The sequence below is a fragment of the Bombina bombina genome, chromosome 5, assembly GCF_027579735.1.
Source record: "Bombina bombina isolate aBomBom1 chromosome 5, aBomBom1.pri, whole genome shotgun sequence".
Classification (NCBI taxonomy): Eukaryota; Metazoa; Chordata; class Amphibia; order Anura; family Bombinatoridae; genus Bombina; species Bombina bombina.
This window is the reverse complement of record NC_069503.1, coordinates 734548308-734562964: the sequence shown is the minus strand read 5'-3', so window position 1 is coordinate 734562964 and position 14657 is coordinate 734548308.

Sequence of the window (14657 nt, the reverse complement as noted above, 5' to 3'; positions counted from 1 at the left end):
TGTTACCAGCTCGTAAATCTGTCTCTAGGAAGATTTATTATCAAGTCTGGAAGACTTACATTTCATGGTGCTCTTCTCATAAAATCTCTTGGCATTCTTTTAGAATTCCTAGAATTTTACAGTTTCTCCAGGATGGTTTGTATAGGGGTTTGTCTGCAAGTTCCTTGAAGGGACAAATCTCTGCTCTTTCTGTTTTATTTCACAGAAAGATTGCTAATCTTCCTGATATTCACTGTTTTGTACAGGCTTTGGTTCGTATTAAGCCCGTCATTAAATCAATTTCTCCTCCTTGGAGTCTTAATTTGGTTTTGAAGGCGTTACAGGCTCCTCCTTTTCAGCCTATGCATTCTTTGGATATTAAACTACTTTCTTGGAAAGTGTTGTTCCTTTTGGCTATCTCTTCTGCTAGAAGAGTTTCTGAGCTATCTGCTCTTTCTTGTGAATCTCCTTTTCTGATTTTTCATCAGGATAAGGCGGTTTTGCAGACTTCATTTCAATTTTTACCTAAGGTTGTGAATTCTAACAACATTAGTAGAGAAATTGTTGTTCCTTTCTTGTGTCCTAATCCTAAGAATTCTTTGGAAAGATCCTTACATTCTTTGGATGTGGTGAGAGCTTTGAAATATTATGTTAAAGCTACTAAAGATTTCAGGAAGACTTCTAGTCTATTTGTTATATTTTCTGGTCCTAGGAAAGGTCAGAAGGCCTCTGCTATTTCCTTGGCCTCTTGGTTAAAGCTTTTGCTTCATCAAGCTTATTTGGAGTTGGGTAAAGTCCCACCTCGGAGAATTACAGCTCATTCTACTAGATCAGTCTCCACTTCATGGGCTTTTAAGAATGAAGCTTCAGTTGATCAGATTTGCAAAGCAGCGACTTGGTCCTCTTTGCATACATTTACTAAATTCTACCATTTTGATGTATTTGTTTCTTCTGAAGCAGTTTTTGGTAGAAAAGTTCTTCAGGCAGCTGTTTCAGTTTGATTCTTCTGCTGATGTTTTAAGTTTTTCTTTTCCTCATGAGAATAACTTATATTTTTGGTTGTGGATTATTTTTTCAGCATTTGGCTGTTGTTTATTTTTATCCCTCCCTCTCTAGTGACTCTTGCGTGGAGTTCCACATCTTGGGTATTGATATCCCATACGTCACTAGCTCATGGACTCTTGCCAATTACATGAAAGAAAACATAATTTATGTAAGAACTTACCTGATGAATTAATTTCTTTCATATTGGCAAGAGTCCATGAGGCCCACCCTTTTTATGGTGGTTATGATTTTTTTGTATAAAGCACAATTATTTCCAAATTCCTTTGTTGATGCTTTTTACTCCTTTCTTTATCACCCTACTACTTGGCTATCCATTAAAACTGAATTGTGGGTGTGGTGAGGGGTGTATTTATAGGCATTTTGAGGTTTGGGAAACTTTGCCCCTCTTGGTAGGATTGTATATCCCATACGTCACTAACTCATGGACTCTTGTCAATATGAAAGAAATGAATTTATCAGGTAAGTTCTTACATAAATTATGTTTTTTTGTATAATACATATCTTTTCCCAGGGCTTTTTTTCTGAGGGTACTCACCAGTACAGAGTACCACCACCTCTACCATCTCATAACAGGTAATATTTGTAATCATCATGTAAATACATACATACATACATACATACATACATACATTAAAGCCCTTTCCATTCAAACACCTTGTCATATACTATACATATTTTAACTCTTATGGAAACATTTTTTTTTATATTTATGTGAATACTTTTTAGCAGATATTGTATATATGAGTGTAACTTTATTTTAATGTATTTTTTAGTTTTGGAAAACATATATATTTTTTTAACTCTTTCTCTTTATGCTAGGGGGCCATTTTACCAAATGGCGGGCGGACATGATTCGCTGTAGCAAATTATGTCCGCCCGTCATCGCTGAATGCCGACAGCATACGCTGTCTGCATTTAACATTGCACAAGCAGTTCTGGTGAACTGCTTGTGCAATGCCGACCCCTGTAGCTTCAGCCGCTAGCAGGGGGTGTCAATCAACCTAATCGTATCTGATCAGGTTGATTGCTGTCTGCCGCCTCAGAGGCTGCGGACTAGTTAAGGAGCAGCGGTTTTAAGACCGCTGCTTTTTAACTGCTGTTTCCGGCGAGCCTGAAGGCTTGCACAGAAACAGGGGCCATTCGGTCCTTGATAAATCGGCCCTTAGGTCTCCACCTGTGCTAATCCAACACGAGCAAATTTAGTTTACACTCAAGTGATGTTTACTTTCAACAATATGTTCACAAGTTAGTGTGGGCGCGATATTGCTTATCGTGACCCATGCTAACATTATCACCTCTTGTAATCTAGCCCTAAGTCAGTAATGAAAATTGACATGGCCTATGAAACTTATTTAAATGTCCTCTCTAATTATATTGTACTTTAATTTATATTTTCATCATAGATATATCAAATGCCAGAAAACATTTTCTTTTAAGGACAGTTTATGCTATTTTCTTATGCCTGAGAAATGATCTAACATGTAAACTCTATAGAGTAGTAGACAATAAATTAAAATCTCTGTACTCTTTCAGAAAAAAAAAACCAAGCTGTGTGATGGAATGTTTCAGTGTGTGTGTTTGTGTGACACAATTAATCTTGTGTAACTCAAATATCTTATTTAAATTCTCACAATGGCCAAGTAAAAGTGTTATCTTCAAAGGGTACAGTCTAGCCAAAAAAATTAGCTCTTGAATCAGGAATCTCTGCCCACATAAGAAAGAAACAACAAAACACAGATGTACATTACATTGCTCCACTCCAAAGCTTTTTTGTTCTATGTTCCACAAAACCTTAAAGGGACAATTTCCCATCCCCACAATAATAGGAAGTTTCATTCATTCATTCATTCATTCATATATTGCTGGAATTTCTTAATTCTCATTCAGCAAGATTACCACCAAGTTCCCTTTTCCCTTTTTTTTCTTTCTTGCCTTTACCACAGAGAGAAAGGGAATGAAGCAGTGCCTGCCCAGATGGTTAAGGACCAAAAAGAAGGAACATTTTCTCATGCTTTTAAAAAGAGTGCTTTCTTTCCTGCCTAATATTTAGCTCCTTCAAATGCAAATGGAGAGGTTTCGCTCCAAGGTTAGCATAACAATTATGGGAAAGCTTTAAATCTGCAGCATTTGTTTACATGATGAAAGGAGTTCCCAATCCAAAAGCTCTGAGGCAAAGGATTTTTTTTTTCACCAGTTATTTTGTGAATAAGAAGTGAACTTCAAGTCAATTTTAGACCATAATGAATACCAAGTTGTGTAACTGATTTACTGAAGCGAGAAATAAATTATGTTTAAAAACAACTTCTATTTCCAATGTGCATCGTGTTACTGAAGGAAATAAACTTCATTAAAAAAAAGTTGTAAAGGCTGATTGAAAACTTTGTTGAAACTTCTCATTTTGTGGAGTAGCTGGACTGAGACAAATATTAGCATTATATAAAATCCATCTTCTGTAATTATTATTTGTGAAATTAGATTAAGGTTATTACTAACAAAGAAAAACTGTCTCACACTAGCATATCTTTTTGAATGGTTATACCTTAATTGTTATGCATTTTCTGTATAGAAAATTCTGAAGTGATGGAATTTGGCACAATTTTTACACAGCATTGCAAAGTGCTTAAATGAGCTGCATGGTTTCTTAAGATACTTGACACATTATTGTATCAAAGCACTGTTTAGAAAACATGTCCTTTAATTTATTATTGTTCTCATTCTTGAGTGATTCAGGTCATCTGTGAAGAAAAGTCAGTATTATTTCATTGCAGTTCAGTGATCTGTGAGGAATATGCTGGTATTCTAAGGTCAGTTGTTGGCCATTTGATGCACACATAACCAAACACAGAACCACGATTTCAGGCATTTTCAGTGAAGAGGTCAAGGACTGGATCCTCATGATAAATTAAGTACTTATTTCTAGAGGTGGTCAAAATGCAATGTGTAAATCAAAGTATTAAACTGACATGCAGCTAAAATGTGTCTTTCTTTCTTTCCTTTCTTTCTTTCTTTCTTTCTTTCTTTCTTTCTTTCTTTCTTTCTTTCTATCTATTTATCTATCTATCTATCTATCTATCTATCTATATATGTGTGGATAATTTCATATGTATTCCTTTATATGTATTAATTTCATATGTATTCCTAATATTCCTTTTTCTGCTCCATATATATATATATGTACAAAAAGATTGTATAATATATCATACAAATTGATCTTGGAAGACACATGCAAAGTTGTTTTTGTCTGAAAGATTTGTGTTGGATTTTTCCGGAGGTTCGCTTCAGCATAATTTTGTTCATAATGTTCTGTTTTTCAGAATATTTGTTAAACAAATGTATTCTTAACAAAATGTATTCATTGTTATGGGTAAACAAAAAGAGAACCCATTTTAACTAAAAGCTTACATTGTGGAACGCGAACAATTAAATAACTTGTCTTTCAATGCTAACAGAGGGCAAGATTACAAGTGAGGTGCAAGGGGTTTTGCGCTAGCGCTGTCACAATTTTGCGATATATTTTTCTACAAGTCTGGAAAATCGCGATTGCGCCAATAAGTCTTTTCCGCTTCAATCCTTACTGCGATCTAAGAGCTTTGGTAAACTGTTTAACGGAAATAAAAAGTTGCACAAAACACAACAAAAATACATTATAAAGTACCCTTACACCAATAAACTACACTATTAACCTCTAAACCACCATTCCCCCACATTGCAAACCCTAAATAAAACTAATAACCCCTAAAACCGCCACCCCCCACATCGTCAGCTAACTTAACTATTAACCCCTAAACTGCCATCCTCTCACATCGCAAACTAAATAAACTATTAACCCCTAAACTGCCACCCCACATCTCAAACTAACTAAACAAACTAATTACCCATAAACCGCCATCCCGCCAACTAACTAAACTATTAACCCCTAAACCACAATCTTGCATATCACAAACTAAATAAACTATTAACCCCTAGATCACCATCACCCCACATTGCCAACTAACTAAATTATTAACCGCTAAACCGACATCCCCCACATCGCCAACTAACTAAACTATTAACCCCTAAACTGCCACCCCCACATCTCAAACTAACAAAATAAACTAATAACCCCTAAACCGCTGTCCCGCCAAATCGCCAACTAACTAACAAAACTATTAACCCCAAACCACAATTCTGCATATCGTAAACTAAATAAATAAACTCTTAAGCCCTAAATCACCATCCCCCCACATTGCCAACTAACTAAATAAACTATTAACCCCTAAACCAAGATCCCCCCACATCGCCCACTAATTAAACTATTAAACCGAAAACTGCCACCTACCACATCTCAAACTAACTAAATAAACTAATAACCCCTAAACCGCCATCCCACCAAATCGTCAACTAACTAACTAAACTATTGACCACTAAACCACAATCCTGCATATCGCAAACTAAATAAACTTTTAACCCCTAAATCACCATCCCTACACATCGCCAACTAACTAAATAAACTATTAACCCCTAAACCGACATCCCACTACATCGCCAACTGAATAAACTATTAACCCTTAAACCGCCCTCCCCCACATCGCCATCTAACTAAATTACACTATTAACCACTAAACCACCACCCCCCCCACACACCACCAACTAACTAAATAAACTATTAACTCCAAACTGCCATCCCCCTACATCGCCAACTAATTAAATAAACTATTAACCCCTAAACCACCATCCTCCCACATTGCAAACTAACTAAACTATTGACCCCTAAACCGCCATCCCCCACATCGAAAACTACTAAATAAACTATTGACCCTTAAAACGACATCCCCCAACATTAGAAACTAACTAAATAAACCATTAACTCCTAAACTGCCACCCACATCTCAAACTAGCTAAACTATTAACCCCTAAACCACAATCCTGCACATCGCAAACTAAATAAATAAACCATTAACCCCTAAATTCCCATCCCCCACTTTGCCAACTGACTAAATAAACTATTAACCCCTAAAGCGACATCCCCCACATCACTAGCTAACTAAACTATAAACACTGAAAACCACCATCCTCCACTTCACCAACTAACTAAACTACACTATTAACCCCTGAATCGCCCCCCCCACATCAAACTAAATAAACTATTAAAGGGACACTGTACCCAAAAATTTTCTTTCGTGATTCAGATAGAGCATGAAATTTTAAGCAACTTTCTAATTTACTCCTATTATCAAATTTTCTTCATTCTCTTGGTATCTTCTTTATTTGAAATGCAAGAATGTAAGTTTAGATGCCGGCCCATTTTTGGTGAACAACCTGGGTTGTCCTTGCTGATTGGTGGATAAATTCATCCACCAATAAAAAAGTGCTGTCCAGAGTACTGAAACCAAAAAAAAAGCTTAGATGCCTTTTATTTAATAATAGGAGTAAATTAGAAATTTGCTTAAAATTGCATGCTCTTTCTGAATTACAAAAGAAAAAATTTGGGTTCAGTGTCCCTTTAACTCCAAACTGCCATCCCCGTACATCGCCAACTAACTAAATAAACTATTAACCCCTAAATCACCATCCCCCCACATGGCAAACTAAATAAACTATTAACCCCTAAACCACCATCCCCCCCTGGGCCCCACATTGCAAACTAACTAAACTATTAACCATTAAAAGGCCATCCCCCCACATCACAAACTAATTAAACTATTAACCCCTAAACCGTCATCCTCTCACATCACAAACTAACTAAACTATAAACCCCTAAACCGCCATCCCCCCACATCTCAAACTAACTAAATAAACTTATGACCTCTAAACCGCCATCCTGCCAAATCGCCAACTAACTAAACTATTAACCCCTAAACTGCCACCCCCACATCACCAACTAACTTAACTACACTATTAACCCCTAAACCGCCATCCCCCACATCACCAACTAACTAAATAAACTATTAACTCAAAACCGCCATCCCCCTACAATGCCAACTAAATAAACTATTAACCCCTAAACCACCATCCCCCCACATTGCAAACTAACTAAATAAACTATTAACCCCTAAACCGCCATCCCCTCACATCGCAAACTAACTAAACTATTAATCCCTAAACCGCCATCCCCCCACAATGACAATTAATTAACATCTAAACCCCCTAACCTAACACCCTCTAACTTAATCCCAACTAAAATACCTAAACTACCTTAAAAAAAAACTTACCTGTAAAATTATTTTACATTACAAAAAATAAAAAACCCACATTACATTTTAGCCTACATTACAAAATCCAAACAAAAGCTTACATTTAGAAAAAGAAAAAAAAAATCTACCCTTACAAAAAAATAACAAATGAAATTACTAAAAATAAAAAAAAATATTACTTTTCTAATACCCCTTAAAAAATCAAACCCACGCCAAAATAAAAAATAGCCCTTTTCTAAAAATAAACTACCAATAGCTCTTAAAAGGGCCTTTTGTAGGGCATTGCCCTAAAGCAAACAGTTATTTTGCTTAAAAAATACAATAACCCCCTTCAACTTCAAATCAGCCAATAGGATGTATGGAAACAGCTTTCATCCTATTGGATGATTTTAATTTTAAGATTAAAATCATCCAATAGCAATGCAAGGGTACCCCTATGCATTCAATCTTTAGTGTGTAGCTGGAGACCGCATGAAGAGGACCTCTGTGTCGCTGGTCTAAAGAGGAGGACTGACGTCGCTGCCTCCATCTCCATCGACACTGGGATGAAGATAGAAGATGGACCGCTGATGGAAGAAAATGAAGATGGATGAAGATGGAGCGCCACCAGGATGAAGATGGAGCACCCACCATCATCGGTGAATACCAATTTTGGGGTTAGACTTTATCTTTTGGAGTGGGATTTTTTTTTTAGATTAATTTTTTTTAATTTTATTTGGGCAGAAAAAGAGCTGAATGCCAATTCACATGCCCTTTTTGGGAAAATGGTCAGTTTAGGATTTGTTTAGGTCATTTTTCTTTTGGGGGGGGGGGGGATTGTAATGTTATAGGTTTATTGCATTTTTTAAGCAAAAGAGCTGTTTGCTTAAAGGGACACTGAACCCAAATTTGTTCATTTGTAATTCAGAAAGAGCATGCAATTTTAAGCAACTTTCTAATTTACTCCTATTATCAATTTTTCCTCGTTCTCTTGCTATCATTTTTTTAAAAATAAGGCATCTAAGCTTTTTTTTTGTTTCAGTACTTAGGACAGCACTTTTTTATTGGTGGATGAATTTATCCACCAATGATCAAGGACAACCCAGGTTGTTCACCAAAAATGGGCCGGCATCTAAACTTACATTCTTGCATTTCAAATAAAGATACCAAGAGAATGAAGATAATTTGATAATAGGAGTAAATTCGAAATTTGCTTGAAATTTCATGCTCAATCTGAATCACGAAATTAAATTTTTGGGTACAGTGTCCCTTTAAGGGCAAAACCCTACAAAAGGCCATTTTAAGGGCTATTGGTAGATTATTTTTTAAAATATAGCTTTTTTTATTTTGTGGTGGGTTTTTTTTTTTTTGTTTTTTAGTTTTGGTCATTTCATTTGTTATTTTTTGTAAGGGTAGATTTTTTTTATTTTTGTAATGGTAGGGTTTCTTTTTGTAAAAGTTAGTTGTTTTTTTGTAATGCAGTTTTTTTTTTAATTTAAAAAAATAAAAATATATATCCAGGCAGATACAATTGCATTGGATACCTCAAGCACATGAGGATAAACAATATTTTAAATACCATATAGTCCCTTTACAATGCCATGGAGAAAAAAAAATGTTTTTACCTGTTCAGCTTTTTTTCAAGGATTGCATTCGAGTTCAGCCTACCGGGTATTTCAATGTCCTCTTTATCCGCTATTGGTTACCCTTCTTAAGCATAATTAGTCAATAACGACTACTCTAATTTGGCACTATCCTGTTATTAATTACGGAATGTCCCCTATCCTATTTCTGATACGCATGACTAAAAATGATACTTCCGTTTTTTCCAATATTACTTCCGGTGCATCACAATCCACCATATTGTAGTTTTAACAGTCCCAGGTGTCCATCTTTGTGATCCATATATTGAAATATTGATTAAGGATAATAGTGGGGACAATATTATTTAAAATATAATGAAAACTGCCGTATTATAGAAAATAGTTAATTGATTAATTGGGATATGCGTAACATCTTGAAAATGTATTATGAATGTACACATGAATGTATATACACATAAGGCTAGTTGGTGGCGCAGTATTTTTTTCCCCGCGATAGTGAAAACTCTGCTAGAGTTAAGCTTTTTGCACTAGTCGGGTTGCATTCATATTACAAGTTATAAAAAACGTATTTTGCGCTAGCTGTAACCTGAATAGCGCAAAAATCCTAACTTAGGTTTTCGCGTGCATGTATTCCCCCATAGGAAAAAAAAAAAAACTAACACCGGAAATTGCGCAAACACCATAGCATTTTCACATTCCCCATAGAATCAATGGAGAGAAAAAAAAAACCTAACACCTATCACGCAAACAACATATACAACATATAAATATTTACAGTAAATACATAGTTAAGATTTTTATTAAATATGAATATTGCATATATTTTTTTTTCATCTTTTCATCTACTTAAAGGGATCTAATGCACTTATATATAGATATGTGTACATATATATTCATGTGTTTTTATGTGTATATATGTCAGTGAATACATATATACATATATAAATACATAATTATATATGTACACATATATAGACATATCTATATGCAAATACATCTTAAGCAATGTATATTATGTGTCTCTATGTTAAAGTACTTTGACAGTTTTTTTCTAACACCCGAGATCTCATATCTTTGAGCCCTTATAACTTTTTTGTGCAATATTTTTTTCAAATTATTATTTTTATTTTTTTTATTTTTTAAAAACAAGCTTTATTGAAAATTATTGAAAACAAGTTTTGCATACAACAAGCTCAAATCATATCATACACTTCTTATATACTTGTTAACAAATGTAGACATATCTGTGTCATTTAAGTGTATATCCATCTGCGCTTTTTCACATCTTGTAAATGCATATTATAATAAACTTCTGTGTTCAATAAGCATGTTATGTTTTTTGTCTTTTCTAATACTCTCTTACTATCAACTTAGTTAACGTGCAGCTGTGCATCTGCCAAAAAGTACATACCTATCACCAACAGAAAAAAAAAAAAAAATCTGGTTGATTTTAAAGTAGTGAAATCTCTCTAACATAAGTAGTTCATCTACCGCATAAACCCACTCCTCTACGGTTGGGACAGCCCTTGACTTCCATTTCTTGGGTATTCATTTTTTGGCTCCTGTGAGCATTATTAGCATTAATGCTCTTGTGTGTGGTGTTTTAACTGTAGGTAGTTGGAATAGGAGGGTCACTTCTGGAGTGTACCATATGTGTAGAAGCGTGCCGTGTTCTCCACAGTCCCTCCAGCACATAGGGCTTGCCGTCCGAAATCATTTGTGTAGCCTTGTTGGGGTTAAGTACCATCTGTGAGTTTTAAATGAATTTCCTGTACGTTTGCTGAGATGGAGGAGCGCTTAGTCAATTTAAACAATTTAAGCCATGTGTCTTCGTCAATGTCCCTGCCAAGATCTTTACTCCAAGCCCTTGTATAAGATGGGAGAGCAGACCCCGGGGGAGCCGATAGAAGTTTATATATTATCGAAATCAATCGTCTGAGTGGTTTGCCTGACGTGCATAGAGTTTCATATGTAGTTAGTGTTCTCATGAAATTCTCTCTATTTTTATGGTGTGTGAGGTAATGCTGCAGTTGGTTGTATCTCAACCAGGAGTGGAAAATTGCTCCATATTTCTCTATCATTTCCTGCTGAGATAAGAGTTTCCCACCTGCTACTGCAAAATGCAATGAACCCTCGCGAAGGCTATAGGGCCTGCTAATTTGTGTACCCAAATGAGAGTATGGGAGATCTGGGTTTTCTATTATTGGTAGAAGGGGTAAGTATCTTGTTGAGATATGTGTACTGGTGTTAATTGTTTTGTCCCACACTCTAAGGGTTTCAGCTATGATATTATATTTGCATGTAGTCTTTGGGCATTTCGTGTGTGGAATGAACGCCAGTACACCTATATTGTTGAGGTTAAGGATTTGGCCATCTAATCTTACCCATGCTTTGTGTGTAGAGTTATGTGCCCATTCTACCACTCTCTGCAGGAAAATTACCTGCCTATAAGTCTGGGAAGCCTAGTCCCCCTTTTTCTCTTGACATGTATAGTGTTTTTCTTGGGACCCGGGGTTTGATATTATTCCATATGAATTGATCTAATAGTTTTTGGAGTTGCGGGAGATAATATTTAGGGATAGGGATTGGGAGTGTTTGTAATATGTAAAGTATGCGTGGAAGAATGTTCATTTTTATGACTCCAATTTTGCCTAACCATGATAAGGGCTTATTCTTCCAAGAAGATAGGTCCCTAATGATTTCGTTTTTTAATTTAAGGTAATTTACTTTAAATAGATCTCGGGGGTCTTTGGTGAGGAGAACTCCTAGGTATTTTAGATGTGAGTCTGCTATTGGTATTTGGTGTGTTTCGTGTAATTTAAGTAATTGTGTCTGTGGTGACGATATGTTAAGGATTTCTGACTTCGTGATATTAAGATGAAAGTTAGAAAGGGACCCGTAGATCTCGAGCTCCTCTAAGAGTTTTGGGATGGAGGTTTCTATGTTAGTAAGGGTGTATAGGATGTCGTCTGCATATAATGCTTGCTTATATTCTTTTTCTTTTACTGTAATACCGGAGATGTTAGGATTATTGTGAATCTTCTGTGCCAGGGCTTCAATTGATAAGGCAAACAGAAGTGGGGAAAGTGGGCAGCCCTGTCTTGTCCCGTTTGTGATACGGAAGGTATCTGAGAGAGTTCCATTAACTCTTATTCTCACATTCGTGTCAGAGTACAATGAGAACACAAGGTTTGTAAATACATTCCCAATGTTCATGGCCTTCATTACCCGAAGCAGGAAGAGCCAGTCGACTCGGTCGAAGGCCTTCTCTGAGTCAGTCTCACGCATGTTCTATAAGTTGTATAATTTTACAGGTGTTGTCCCTTGCTTCCCTGCCAGGGACAAATCCCACCTAGTCTGTGGAGACGAGTTCTGGTAGGTATTTATTAAGATGCATTGAGAGTATCTTAGCAAGGATCTTAATATCTGCATTTAATAGTGATATAGGCCTAAAGTGCTCAGGAGCAGTGTGGCGCTTGCCTGGCTTGGGGATTACCGAAACATAAGTCTCAAGCATAGGGTGGGAGAGGTGTGGGTCTTTGATTAGGCTATTAAACAATTGTATCATTTTAGGGGCTAGAGTGTTAATAAATGTTTTATAATATTTAATAGTGAACCCGTCCGGGCCTGGGCTCTTACCATTTGGAAGATCTTTAATCGCTAATGTGAGTTCGTCTTGGGATATGGGCAAATCAAGTGTGTCCACTTCTTCTTTTGTTAGGCAAGGTAGTTCTAAGGTTGCTAGGTACTCATCTATGGCCTTTTCCTTCTTTATGGTTTGAGTTTGCTCGTCTGATATATTATTTATATTGTATAGAGCTTTATAAAATTGATTAAATGCATTAGCTATTTGTTTGTTGCTTTTTACTTTAGTACCGTCTTTGTAATGCTGTAAATGTGTGCGCGAAGTTGCTGCCTATGAATAGTTCGGGCTCGCTGTCTCCCAGGTTTATTTCTAATTTCGTGATAATGTTGTTTGATGGAGCGCAGTCTACTCTGATAGGCGTCTGCAAGGTGTTGATTGAGTTCAGATCTAGCATTGTGTAGTCGTTGTTTAGTGCCGCTGTCTGTTGTGTTCTGTTTATGTTTTGCTTCCAGGGCAGCCACAGTGTCTAGAAGTGATTTGTGTTTAGTCTTATACTGCTTGCGCAATCTGGCTGTGAAGAATTTCTCCTCGCATTACGCATTTGTGCGCATCCCACATGATAGGTAATGAGGTTTGGTTTGGAGTATTATGCAAAAAATAATCATTTAGAGATTTTTGTAATTCGATTTTAATTAAGGGCTTGCCCAGGAGGGCATCATCCAGTCTCCAGATGTAGGATGTGGGGGGCAAATCTGGCCAGAAGATTTCAGTAGTAACTGGGGCGTGATCTGACCATGTGATGTGCCCAATTTTGCTGTCTCCCACCATGTCTAAGCCAGTCGAGTTGGTAAATATATAATCTATTTGTGAGTATTTTGCACAAGGGGGTGAGTAATAGGTAAAGTCCTTGGACGTTGGGTGTGCTATGCGCCAAGTATCATGTAGGAGTAGTTCAACTAGTGTTGCTTTTACTGATTTAAGAATTTTATTCCTAACACTAGATGTGCCATTGGAAGTGTCTTGCTGTGGGTCTAGAGGGATGTTTATATCACCCGCTACGAATACTGGGCCTTTCGCCAAGTCTAGAAGAGATTTAGAGAATCGTTTGAGAAAGGTGTGTTGGTTGTTATTTGGTGCATAGACTGAGGCCAGTGTGATTGGGTGCTCATATAATGTGCCTGTCATGATTATAAAATGCCCTTCTGGGTCTTTTTCTATGTGCATGCTTTTAAAGGGGATCGAGAGGTGAATCAGAATCCCAACCCCACGTTTTTTTGTGGGTCCTGATGCCAGATAAGCTGAGGGGTATTGGGTATTGTGCCATTTTGGCTCTTTGCCTTTTATGAAATGGGTTTCCTGGAGGAATAGGACGTGACTATGTAGGTTTTTTAATTCCCGAAACGCTATGGACCTTTTCCCTGGTCTGTTTAGACCTTTGGCATTAATTGTGGTGAAGTTGAGGCTATGTGTTTGAAATTTGCTATTTTGACAATCCATTTTATCAGATATGATGGGGGGGGATATTGAGAGGGTAGGAAAATTAAGGGTTTTGTAGAAAGAAAAAAAAAAAAAAGAAGTTCCTCTTATTAAGATTTAACACAAATCTAGTTCAGAGTATTCGTCTGTCTCTTCAGACAGTTGGTTATTGTAGTAAATATTGATCAGAGTTTGTGAACGCAAGTATACAATTATAACACAATCCTAAAAAGGAGGTAAAAAGAACAATAAAAGTTATAAAACAGGTATTAAACAACAATAAACTTTTTAGTAACTCAGAGGGTAGTAATCCATGAGGGTTTGCAACCTATTAAGAGAGAGCAGTCTCCAAGACCTCTGTTAGGCGGTCTTAGATTTTTGTGTTGCTCACTAGACCTTAATGATTTTAATGATTTTGGAAGGGACATTACAATTCTTTACATTCCTGATAGGGAAGGTTGTGATTAATTAGGGGTGGTCTACCTTCCAGTAGACCTTTGCTATCTTTTTCTCGCTACTTCTTGTGTTATAGCAAGTTTTTGGGGTATGATGACTTGTGAGTATCTCTGCCTTGGATGACTGTGTGTAAGGTATGTTGTGTGACCAAATCATTATGGGGATATATTTTATATAGGTATCATTTTTAGGCGTTTCTTGCATACCCATACTGCCTTTTTTTTTTCTTTTTTTTTTTTGTTACACAGTCAATCTTAAGTTAGGTCTAAGAGATTTAGTGTGTATTTTATAACTTTGTGTTTAGAGTGTCAATTCAAACAATACTTTGTTATCATAATT